Source organism: Sturnus vulgaris, unplaced genomic scaffold, assembly GCF_052056855.1.
Source record: "Sturnus vulgaris isolate bStuVul1 unplaced genomic scaffold, bStuVul1.hap1 Scaffold_195, whole genome shotgun sequence".
Taxonomy (NCBI): Eukaryota; Metazoa; Chordata; class Aves; order Passeriformes; family Sturnidae; genus Sturnus; species Sturnus vulgaris.
Window position 1 is genome coordinate 13,433,969 of NW_028276170.1, and position 12,865 is coordinate 13,446,833.

The window sequence follows — 12,865 nt, forward strand, 5'->3', positions numbered from 1 at the left end:
CAGTAGAACGCGGAGAGCTGTGCTCGGGGAGCTGGCCGTCCCAAAAAGCAGCTTGTGTCCTGCAGTTGGTGCTGCAGGAGACGCTTCTCCAGGAACTCTTTCGCGGAGGTCCCGGTCTTTGGGCTCCGGTTATCACGGCGGCACCGGCTGGAAGGAGCCGGTGGGCGCGGGGCGAGCGCTGGTGCCGAGACCTTCCAGAGAAGCGTCTTTAGAAAGGCGGCCTGGGGGTTACAGGCACGTTCCTGCTCTCGGGACGAGAGGGATTTCGGCTCTCTTGTGCGAGCCCCGCTTCTGCCGACGGTGGAGAGAGGGACGGGAGCCACGTGTGGTGATCCAAGGCGGAGTTTATTCCTTCTCGAAGGGTCGAAATGGCTCGAAGGGGCAGAGGGAACGGGGACACTGGGGTGGTGCCATGGGTGGCACTGGTGACGCTGGGATGGCACTGGGGACACTGGGATGAAACTGGGAACACTGGGAGGGGACGTTGGGATGGGGACATTAGGAAGGGACAGGTGACACTGGGGTGGTGACACTGGGATGGCACTGGGGGCACTGGGACAGGACCAGTGACACTGGATTGATGACACTGGGACAGAACTGGTGGCACTGGGATGGAACTGGGGACACTGGGATGGTGACACTGAGCTGGCACTGGGAGCACTGGGCTAGTGGCACTAGGACAGGACTGGTGGCACTGGGCTGGTGACACTGGTATGGGTCAATGACGGGGTGGCACTGGGCTGGCACGGGGACGCAACTGGGAGCACTGGGACAAGAACACTGGGTCAGGATGGGGGACACTGGGATAGCACTGGGGACACTGGGCTGGTGATGACATTGGTATGGGGACACTGGGAATGTGGTACTGGGACAGGACTGGTAGCACTGGGATAGGACTGGGGACACTGGGCTGGAACTGGGTTAGTGGCTGGTGGCACTTGGGTGGTGACAGAACTGGTGGCACTGGGTTGGTGACACTGGTATTGTGACAATGGGGCAGTGGCACTGGGACATAACTGGGAGCACAGAGACAAAAACACTGGAACAGGATGGGGGACACTGGGCTGGCACTGGGAGCACTGGGAGGGAACTGGTTTGGAGACATTGAGATGGTGACATTGGTATGCGGACAATGGGGTGGTGGCACTGGGAAGGAACTGGGGACACTGGGATTGAACTGGGAGCACTGGGATGGTGACACTGGGACACAACTGGTGGCACTGGGACAACTAGGAGCACTGGGACAGGGACTCTGGGACAGGATGGGGGACATTGGGATGGGACTGGAGACACTGGGAGGGAACTGGGAGCACTGGGATTGTGATATTGGTATGGTGGCAATGGGGCAGTGACACTGGGCTGGCACTGGGACCACTGGGAAGAAAGTGGGAGCACTGGGCTGGTGACACTGAGACAGGACTGGGGACACTGGGATGGAAGTGGCTTGGTAGCACTGGGTTGGTGACACTGGGCTGGTGACAGTGGGATAGAACTGGCGGCACTGGGATGGAACTAGGGACACTGGGCTGGTGGCTCTGGGGTGTCCCTGGTGCCACTGCTCAAGTGCCACTGTGCTGGTTGCCCTGCTGCCGTGTCCCTGGTGCCACCTGTGCAGTGTCCCCATGTCCCCGCAGTGTCCCTGGACTCGGCGCGCTCTGCCCTGGGGGTGGCCAAGGACAGTCACCTGCTGTTAGCCCTGGGCACAGTGGCCGTGTCCTGCCAGGTGACCCTGCAGGCCTCAGTGACATCGTGGTGACACCTGGCCAGCAGTGCCCGTGAGCACCGGGCCATGGCCCAGTGCCTGCGTGACTGCACCCAGTGGGTGGCGATGGCCAAGGCCAGCACCGAGGCCACTGTGGCCACCAGCAAGGTCACAGCAATGTCCAGGGGCAGCTGGAGACGATGACATGGCACCTGGGGACCTTGGTGGATGCTGTTAACCGGGACATGGTGGTGACACATGTGGGACATGGCAACAGGGGTTCCTCAGAGCTGCCCAGGCCATCGGGGACATTGTGGTGGCCTTGGGGACATCGGTGGAGGGACACAAGGAGGTGACGCGAAAGCTGGAGGCGGCCCAGGACGCGGCGACAGGGTGGGACCACGGGGGTGGCACTGTCACCCTGAGGGACACTGGGGACCTTGGGGACACCGTGGTGTCCTTGCCTTGGGGACATCAGGGCCACCCTGCGGTTGCCTGTCCTGTTTTGGGTCACTACGATGTCCCTGCAGTGTCCCCACGTGACCGCAGTTTGTCCCCCTGAATCCTTAAAAACCGGAATAATCACGGACAAAGGCGCTGTAACTAATTAAAGTGACAAAGTGGTGTGTTTATTCACCGGCACGGGAGTCACCTCCCAAAGGCGTGACCGCCCCGAACAAGGTTCTTTGCCCTCTATTTATTGCCCAAGATCTTACATACAATACATGTGCATAACCCCAGCACCTCCCATCCCCACCCCATATTAAAATGAGCCCATTCGTCCTTCACGTGTGCGCAGTTCTTCTCTTGAATTGGGTCGGTGCTCTCGAAATGGGTCAGTGGTCTCAAAGGATGAAGTCAGGAGAGTCTTCATCAGGTCTCAGTGACCCTCTGGCACGATCCAAGGCCTCGTGCTTCATAAATAATGGTTTATTATTTTATGTTCTTCTATACCGAAGTTCATAAAAGCAGATAATTATACCAATTAGCTCCTGCCTAAGCATCAAGTAATTACCTACCTAACTCACATCTTGGTCATGGAAGCTCCTTCTACCCTTAGCAAAAATCTTAACTCTTTAAAGCCATGATTCAACTCTCCATGTCTGTGCCCCACCATGTCTTTGTCCCTCCGTATCCACACCCATGTCTCAGTTCAGTGTCTTTATTTTCACCCGTGTTGGTTGTTTCAAAAGGATGAAGAGAAATGAAAAGCAAATCGAGGCTAAAAGAAAAGGATTTCCTTGTCTGTGTGACCTGAGGTCCTATGTGCTTGAGTGGGAGGGAAAAATATTTTTTGGAGGACTTTCCACCCCACTGTCTCCAAAATCTTGATTTTTTGCCTCAGTTCATCACCATTTGGCTGCGGAAGACAACCTTGGGCAATAGGAAATGAAAATCCTGGAATCAGTGAGGTTGGAAAAGATCTCCAAGATTGTTCAGCATTCCTGGATGCCACCAGAAGATAGGATTGAACAAAGAAGATTTTCTGGGGATCAAAGTCAACAAATCTGCTCTCCTCAAGGAATTCCCAATGTCAGTTTGAGCCCTGATGGACGTTCCTGATCCTACATTCATCCAGGTGCCCACAGGGAGACAGGATGAGGCAGAGTCCCCCCAGCCAGATGACTTCCCAAAAGGGATCACCAGGACCACGGATCACCAGGGCTCTGCCCAACGGGGGTCACTGGGGATCATCCAACACCGATCCTCCCATGGGGGATGGAGCTGGAGCAGAGCACGAAGCTCTTCCCACACTCGGGGCACTCACAGGGCTTCCCTTAGTGGAGCCTCTGTTGGTGTCGGGTCAAGTGAGAGCTCTGTGAGAAGCTCTTCCCACACTCAGGACACTCGTAGGGCCTCTCCCCAGTGTGGATGCGCCGGTGGTCAGTGAGATGGGAGTTGCGGTTGAATCCCTTCCCGCAGTCGGGGCAGCGGAAGGGCCTCTCCTCTGTGTGAATCCGCTCGTGTAGGAGGAGATTGGAGCTTCTCTGAAACCTCTTCCCACACTTGGGACACTCGTAGGGCCTCTCCCCAGTGTGGATGCGGTGGTGCCTTCTCAGGTGAGAACTATGCCCAAAGCTCTTCCCACATTCCAAGCAGGTGTAGGGCCGTTCCCCTGTGTGGATCACCTGGTGCTGCATCAGATGAAAAATGGTCCTGAAACTCTTCCCACATTTCCCACACTCATAGGGCTTCTCCCCAGTGTGGATCCTCTGGTGCCGGATCAGCTGGGACCTGTAGCTGAAACTCTTCCCACATTCCAAGCACTTGTGGGGCTTCTCCCCTCCAGGAGGCTCCTCCACCAGCTCTGAGCTCTGCCTGGATCTCCGGCCGCCTCCCCGGCTCAGGGAGGGTCTTTCCTCCTCGCAGCTCCCTGGGCTGGGTTTCCAGCCCCTCCTCGTGAGAGATCTCCAGGGCTTTTCTGCCTCCTCCATCTGCGCACACCTGGGGAATGAAAATTCCTGGTTTAGGGGGAAATAACAAGAAGAGAGCTCCATAAACTGGGTGTTCCTCCTTGCCCAAGTTCATCTCTGGAAGTCATTGAGCATCTTGTGTCTGTAATAACCTCCCAAACACCAAGATTCCCACCCAAAATCCTCCCAACTTTAAGACACGGATCAAATCTCCCCAAATAAAAAGCTTCAGCCAAAATCCCCTCCAAAATTTTGCAGGTTTAAAAGTAAAACCAGTGAGAGACTCCAAGTCAGAAATACAATTTGATAGGAAAAATGATAAGAGAAAAATAATACATGCAATAGTACAAAAGGAAACAACTGACAGAATCAGAATACAACCTGACACTCCACTAGTTAGGGTGGTGGTAGCAGTCCCGATGAAGTGGTCTTGTTGTAGTAGTGATGCTGTAGAAAGGTCTGGTAGCTCTTGTCCTCTGGAAACCAGTGGGTAAGGGCTGCCTTGGTGTTCCAAATCTCAGATTTTATCTAGGTAGGAAAGGCTTGGCTCCTCCCCCTGGCTGGAGCATCTCCCAATGGGATGATGGAATTTTATCAGTCATGCAGTGGCACTCAATGGCCCATTAACAGAAGATATCTTCCTGGAGGAAGGATGGGTTGTGGAAAAGATAAAGAACACTGCCCCACCTGGTTTAAAAAGATGGCCCATTAGCAGAGGATATCTCCCACAGAGATAAGGACCACTGCCCCACAGATGGTGATAGAATTTGTACTTTTGGTCACATCCTGTGACCTAAAACACATCCCCTGCTTGCCAGGGCCTTGAGGGGCAGCTGTCCAGCTGGGCCAAGCTGTGCCAGCAGCTCCAGCCATGCTGGGGAGCCTTGCCAGCTCTGGGCCCTGCTGTGCAGGAGGGTCCCTGTGTGAGCTGGGGCCTCAGCCACTCCTCTCTCCACACTCGCCCTGCTGCAGCTCCCTACTCTTCCTCCTATTATTCCTCCTTCTCCTGCACAATCCCACCTGCTCCTCCCACGTGCATCCATGGCTGCTTTAGGAATACAATGGGACCTTCACAAGCCCTTGCACCCCCAGAGCTCACGTCAGGTTGAAAGAACAAACGGGAAATAAAGAAACACCTTTGGAAGCTGGTGATAGAAGCCAAGATGCCATGGCTATGGCTTTTGCCATTGGCTTTGGCCAGAAAAAGTGCCAGATCCAGGGCAGATATTCCATTATCTCCCTTGGAATTGGTGTGTGAAATTTTTTACCCCAGTAATTCTTCATCTAGTGGAGAATAATTCTACTTTTGTATTGTCAGTTAGGTTTGGGCCAAGGATGTGACAAGCAATTTTTACTCCTTGGAGAAGAAGTAGAAAAATTTTGATTGCATTGGAAATTTTTTTGTGTATATTTTTGAATGGCTCTTAATGATGGCAACATTTCCATATGGGTTTTTCCATGTTCACGTTTAGGGTGGATTTTGCAATACCAGAAAAGCTTTAAAGGTGATGCTTCAATGCATAAACATTTAAGAAAATATTGTTAAAAAGGAAAAAAAAATGGCAAAAAATAATGCAGATTGTGGGGGTGCACTTGTGGATCACCCAATGACTGCTCTGGAATAGAAGCATTGGATCCAGGCACAGCCAGGAGAGGAGCTTTAGAAATGCAAATTAACACAGCTAGGGCAAAGTGTGCACCATGTAGCAGGGTCTTGTTGCCTGGGGGAGGAATTTCGCTGATTTCCTCTGTCCTTCACCCCAAGCTCTGCCTGCTTGCACAGATGGAATTTGCACAACTAAAGGCAGAGCCCATAGTGAGGATATCTGACTGCAACAGAAATTGGTTAAGCTGCAAAGAGAAACAGCAAAGGAAAACGTTGTGAAAACTTAATGAAAAATGTGGGAGGGGGGGAATAATCCCTCTCCCCAGTCCAACATGTGCTGTCACTGTTCAGAGAAATCAGTTGGGAATCCAAGTATTTGATGATTATTTAGAGAAAAGTGGTCAATTGATGCAGCCCTGGATGGAGGGAGCACCCAAAAATGGGAAAAAGATGAACGGCCACCAGAACAAATCCTACAACACCACGGACCAGCCCCTGGAAGCCCTAATGATTTCGTACCAGGAGACAAAAAATCATAATCATAATTTGAGTGGCATAATTAGGTTAAAAAGTATCCTTGAAATAATAACCAACCAGACAGCTCCAGCTCCTGACTTTACTGCCCACCAATCCAAGGAAATGAAGAATGAGACATGTCACCATGGGATAGAATCAGATTATCTATTAAAAGAAGGAGAGGAGTTTGTGGAAAATTAAATGATTGAAACTGCTATTTGCAAACAGATGATAACCAAAAAGTGGTGAAACAGATAACAAAGGAAAGAAGAAAACAGCTCATATTCCAATCCAAATGTAGAAAGGATGGGAACGGGACACGTTTTCGTGGTTCCCTGGCAGACCATGGGTTAAACGAATGCTGCTCCTCCTCTGATGTGCTGCAGCAACTCTCATCTTTTTACCATGCACTGAGTGCAGCTCATTCAGCAGGTGAGCAAGGGGACGCAGGTGGCAGCCAGGCCTCCTGATCCAGAAACGGCTACAAAAGGACAGGGAATGAGGTCACTGAGAATAATCACAAACCAACGAGGATCCAGGAAAAGATACTAAGTCAATAGTAATAAAGTTAGTGAAGATAATTATTGAGAAAATGAGAAGAGGGTTTGAACAGAGTAAGATGAATGTGCCTGGAGACAGGGCCAGGAATTTGTAGAAAAGGAAGTAACAAGACAAACCATCAGTTTCAGAAAACTAATTGGCACGGACAACTGCTCAGCCAAGATCCTTCTCAATTCCTGAACTTCGAGAAGGAGAAACACTTAACAGAGCCGGGAATATCGGATGTTATACAAAAGGAGGGGTGCATATTAACGAGGGCATGAAGTAGGCGGATCGCGAAGTCTGAACCCTCCAAGTACCTCAGGCAGTGGGGAAAGGGAGAGGGAGATCCGGCCGGGAAAATGAGGATAAAAAGGCGGCTGCGTTTTAGAGACCGCATGGCAAATGCCGCATGGTCTCTCCCCTTGTTCATGAATAAAGTGACTTTTACAGGACTCCTCTGTCTCTTTTCTGCACACAAACCTCTCGCCACGTGAATTATCCCGTAGAGCCCCAGAGACAAGGGCAGCTACCTCTGTGCTGCCCACAGGAACCGGGACGAGCCAGCGCTGCTCCGGCATCGGCTCCTGCCGAGGCTGCAGGTGGGTCTGGGCTCCATCCCGGACTCACCCCCAGCTCCCAGCACCCTCAGCTCCCGCTCACCCCGAGCTCCCGGCGGTTCAGGGCAGCAGCGGTTCCTTGGCCTCTCGCCCGCTCCTCAGGCGAGGTTTCCGAGAAATGGCGGAGCTCGGGCAAAGGGAGCAGAGTCCGTGCCGCGTGCAGAGCCCGCCCCTCGCGGCGATTGGCTGATTCTGCTGTCACTCCTCGAATTCGCGCGCTGATTGGGCAGAGCCGGGGAGAGCCCGGCCCCGGGGCCGCCGCCACCAGGAGACAAAGAGCGAGCGAGGGGGACGGGGCTTGTGTGACTTAGAGCAAAGGATAAATCCATCTCAAACAAAAGATGTTCTTAACAAGCAAAAAGATTTTCACAGACAAACAAGAAAGCTGGCGTGGCAAGTAGAGAAAAGATCTCAGAATTTTCCAATGCAAGAAAACTGAAAAAGTACTTCTGGCTTAAACTGTAACATAGTAACCTTTGGTGATTGGACAATAGTAACATGAATATGGTAATGTTAGTAGTAAGGACAGGCTATAGGTAACAGTAAAGGATGCTCTGTAATGGAAAGTATATAATGCACTGTAACCAGAACTAGAGAAGCTTCAGACGAACCTACAGCTGTGGCTGAAAAGGCTCCACGACCTGTGAATTGCGGTATCATCTGGATACAAAAAACAGCATTTTAAAGAGCCGTCTGGAGACCCACATAGCTCGTTTTGGCTCTTACAGACGGGCACACACAGACACACACACACACACACACACAGACACACACAGACACCCCCCCAGCACATCCGTGCCACACACACACCCACCTAGGCACAGTCTCCACTAATGCTCACCTGCCCACAAGCACAAGACCTGTTGTCCTTAGAGAGCTCGTGCACACGAATACGTGCAGTGTCATTGACACACGGATGTCCCACACAGAGCCGTGCTCACCCTTGCGGAGCTGTGCACACCTACAAGCACAGAGCTGTGCACAGACTCCACACACGTGTACACAGCAGTGCACAGATGTGAACAGTGCTGTGCACACCCGCACACATGGACACTGTGCAAAGCGGGACGGGCACTCTTACATCTGGACACGCTAGAAAATATCCGTGTGTGCAGCTGTGCACACTGACACACGTGTGCACTTCGGTGTCTGTGTGTGCACACAGAGCTCTGCACACTGGCACACGTGTGCACTGCACTTTTCTAGAGCCCTCCTGGCCCCGACCCCCCTGTGGGTCTCTCTGTGGGATCATGACACGGTGGGGATGGGGACAGGAGAGGGGAGTATGGGTGGGACACTGTGGCACAGTTCATGCCTACAATTAGTTAAAATATGTCCCTAGAACTTCTTCTTACTTCCCCAACCCTCCCCCACACACATACTCGAAGACAGGTCCCGCATTCCTGCAGGTAACACAAGGCTGCACAAAACCCTGTGATTGGGGACAATTTCTTGGTTATTTCCCTCTGGCGAGGCTCAGGGGGGGACAATGGGACTGTTCCTCTCCTCTCATGTTTTAGGGGCAACCAACCCTGTTCCTTTCTTTTTCTCACTCTCTGCAGAGCTCTGCCCACCATCATTCGCCTTTAATGAAGAAACAAAAGACAACCTAGAAATCTCCCTCCCAGTGCAAACAACACACAGAGAATCTGTGCTGGAAAGAGAACACCCGTGGTGAACAGTGAGCTTGTTCTGCACAAACAGGAAAGGCCAGGCCAGTGCCCACATGAGTCGAGTCACATCCAGTGCCTGCCACCCTCCCAGGCAATATTCAACCTCTCAGCCTCACAGACCTCTGTTCTAGTACTCCCAGTGGGGTCCTGGAAAGAGAATGGTGGCACATCTACTGCCTGCTACCCCCCTCTAGGCAATATTCAACTGTTTCGTTCACAGACTCATCTTCCAGCACTCTCAGTGGGGTCAGCAGAGCCACTTCCCACTGGTGGGGGCAAAGAGCACCCTCTGTGCCTTTGTGGTGGGAGCAGACAGTGTTGTCTCAAAGGAAAGGTCAGAGAGAGACCAAGCTGGACCTCTGCCTCCTGCCCCTCACCACACAAGGGCAGGAGGGCACAAAACTGAACACTTTTTTTTTGGACCCATCTTTTCCAGGAGCTTGACTAGTTTGAAAGAGAGGACTCATAGGATTTCTTGAGGATCACTGCCAGGGCACAGCACACATGGCATCCCTCACCCCTTACATCATCATGGGATGGAGGGGTAGGAACCAACAACAGCCCTACCCCACTGCTCCAGAAGCCAAAATCCCCATGCAAGCATTTAGTTATGGCCTTCTTAGAGAACCACATTCCCACGTGAGAGCCCTCCCGCACAGCCGGGCTGGTTCTCCACCCTCGGCCGCGCTGTCCGCGCCACCTCTGGGCTGGCGAACGCCGGGAGTTGCTGGGCTGGGTTTGATGGCCCCGCTCAGCGCTTTCGGCCGCTGCTCACGCCGCACCCTCGCGATTTTCGCTGGCAATCAATGCAGATTGGCCAGGAAAGTCCAGAAAGCAAAAAATGGAGACCAAGGGCGTTCTAGAGGGGGTTTCCTGCAGCCAGACACACAGCAGCAGTTTCCAGGAGCTGTCACTTGCTAGTCCACGGCTTTAAGGATGCTGTGGCAGTGCCACAGGAGAAGACCCTTGGGTGTTGTGCTGGAACAGGTTCCTCCAGAAGAAAAGGTGATGTTCCTATGTGCAGGGAACTCTGTGGTATCAGCAGTGGAGGAGCAGGGTGAGGAAGATCTCCAGCCTTGGGATATTTCTGCAAGAGCCTTCACCCCTGCCAGAGCCTGGGTGAGAGCTGCCAGAGTGCAGAGGGAGGCAGCCCTTTGGACAGGCGTCCCTGCTCCCTCAGAGCCACGGCTATGAGACAAACAGCCTCATCCCTGAGGATGCAGATGGGCAGGAAATGCCTGGAAGTAAAAAGGGGAGCCCAGACTTCTCCAAGAAGCTGTTCCCAGAGGCAAGTGTCCCAGCAGGAAGTGTCCCGCAGCCACTTGTGTTCAGCCTACAGTCAGTTCCCAGAACGCTGTCCCTGTTCCAGTGGGGAACCCCCCACGCTTTGCAGCAGGAAAGATTCACATGAAACCAAGGAGGCTCTTGCATCTGCAGGAAGCTTCTCCCCTCTGCTAGTGAGATGGCCTCTGACTACCAGGAATGTGTTTACAGATTAAGATCTGATCTTCTTCGGAGCATTAGTGTTAAATACATTAGGATTTTCTCGGAGACTTGTCAGAATGTTCCCACGGTTTTGGATTTGACTGGTGTGATAATTGACAAAAGATTCGTGTTAATCACAAAAGCATTGGGGTTTGTATAAACCAGTATACTAAGCTCTGAAATGAAGCATGGACACTAGATAAAGGAAATTATATGATAAAATAATTCTGTTTAAAATCACCTTGTTATGTTATATTATGTTGTATTATCTTACATTATAATATGTTATGTTATGTTTTTCAAATAAGTTGTATCGGCTACCCGCTTGCAAAATCGGACTTCCCAAAAAGCCCTTCCTGCCTTTGTCTGATCAATACTGCCTGTCTCAAGGACCAGACTCCAAGAACTTCTCTGGTGCTTATCTACAAGGACCGGATGGCTATCTGTGACTGATTATCACCCAAAGGCTTTGTGAATTTGTGTACAACGAGAACCCACAGTATAAGAAGAGGCTGCAAACCAAGGTTGGGTGGAGCGTGGAGTGGGCGGTGACCCCTCACGTTCCCCAGCGCTGCTTGCTCTTTCTATATCAAATAAAGCAATCTAAATTTTGCTGAATATCGAGACTTTTGTCTCTCATTTATAACAACTAGAATATGTACTACTTCTCTGGCCTCTAAGATCTTTTACTCACTAAAAGCACTTAAAACTTATTCCATTTACTTACTTATTGCTCCCTCGTTCTACAACCTAAACCTTCACCTCTGCTTTATGTGTGAGAGGCTTAACATATTTCAATCCATCTCAAGAATTTCATTCAATCCGTGCACTCTGATCTCTCTCTGGAGGATTCAGACAAACTCTTGACTTACTCACTCCAACACATCCCCACACTGATTTTAGAGGAGTCGTGTGTCCCACACCCAGCCCCGCTGTCATTCTGCCCAAGCACAGCTGCTCCAGTGTTCCCAATAAAGATTCCCAGTTCACCCGGTCCCGTTTATTGGGGGGAGGGACCTGGGGGGACTCCAGTCCTTACAAACAGAAAATCCTGGATTTGGGTGAAACACTGGCTTAGGGTGTGCTTTCTTTTCCTCCTCCCTTTTGCCAACTCCTGCTCTTTTCTGTCTCTCTGTGAATGCTGATTTTTGCTGTACATTTTCCCTCAGATAATTGAACTGCTTACCATATCCAATGTAACAGTTGTTCTTCACCCAAATTTAACACGAACAGGTGCTACTTCTCTTTCAGGTTAAGATCAGAGCTTGAATGCAGGGATTTCCAAGTGAATAAATTACCTTTCCCTCTTTCAGTCGGAAATGAGCTACTGCCACCTGCACTTGCCCTTCCCTTCCTCTCCTGAACCACCGAACAGCCCCACTGGGATGGCAGGAGCTGGGCCTGGGAACTGCTGCCTTTGGAGTTGCATCTCCTCCTCCCGTGGCCGCTGCTCAGAGCCCAGAAGTGCTCTGAGAACTTGAAGTTGTGGCAGCTGGGTTAGAGCCTACATGGGAGGAGGAGAAGGTTCACCAGAGCCCTTCTCCTGCCGTGCCAGCTCCAGGGCAAGGAGTGCAATGGAAGCCAGCCAATGTCCAAACCCCATCTGCTCTGCCAGTTCCTGTGGGAATGAGCTGCTGCAGAGGGGAAGATTTGGGTGGGAATGTGGTTCTCTAAGAAGGCCATAACTAAATGCTTGCATGGGGATTTTGGCTTCTGGAGCAGTGGGGTAGGGCTGTGGTTGGTCCCTACCCCTCCATCCCATGATGATGTAAGGGGTGAGGGATGCCATGTGTGCTGTGCACTGGCAGTGATCCTCAGGAAATCCTTCTAATCCTCTCCTTCGAGCTAGTCAAGCTCCTGGAAATGACAGGACAGAAAAAGAAAAAAAAAAGCTCAGCTTTGTGCCCTCCTGCCCTTGTGGGGTGAGGGGCAGGAGGCAGAGGTCCAGCTTGGTCTCTCTCTGACCTTTCCTTTGAGACAACACTGTCTGCTCCCACCACAAAGGCACAGAGGGTGCTCTTTGCCCCCACCAGTGGGAAGTGGCTCTGCTGACCCCACTAAGAGTGCTGGAAGATGAGTCTGTGAACTAAACAGTTGAATATTGCCTGGAGGGGGGTAGCAGGCAGTAGATGTGCCACCATTCTCTTTCCAGGAGCCCACTGGGAGTACTTGAACTATCGACGATGAGAGAGAGATGGGGACACTGAATGGTGATCAAAATCCAGTTTTTACTGAGCACTACATGTGCTTATATACCATTTACAGGAAGGCTGGTAATATTTTACTGCAATCACATAGACAAACCTTAC

At 51.6% G+C, this 12,865-nt stretch overlaps 1 pseudogene; it reads left to right on the forward strand.

The window, feature by feature from the left end:
* LOC148218100 (uncharacterized) overlaps positions 1 to 12,865 on the forward strand; it is a 136,615-nt pseudogene that overhangs the window by 81,297 nt on the left and 42,453 nt on the right.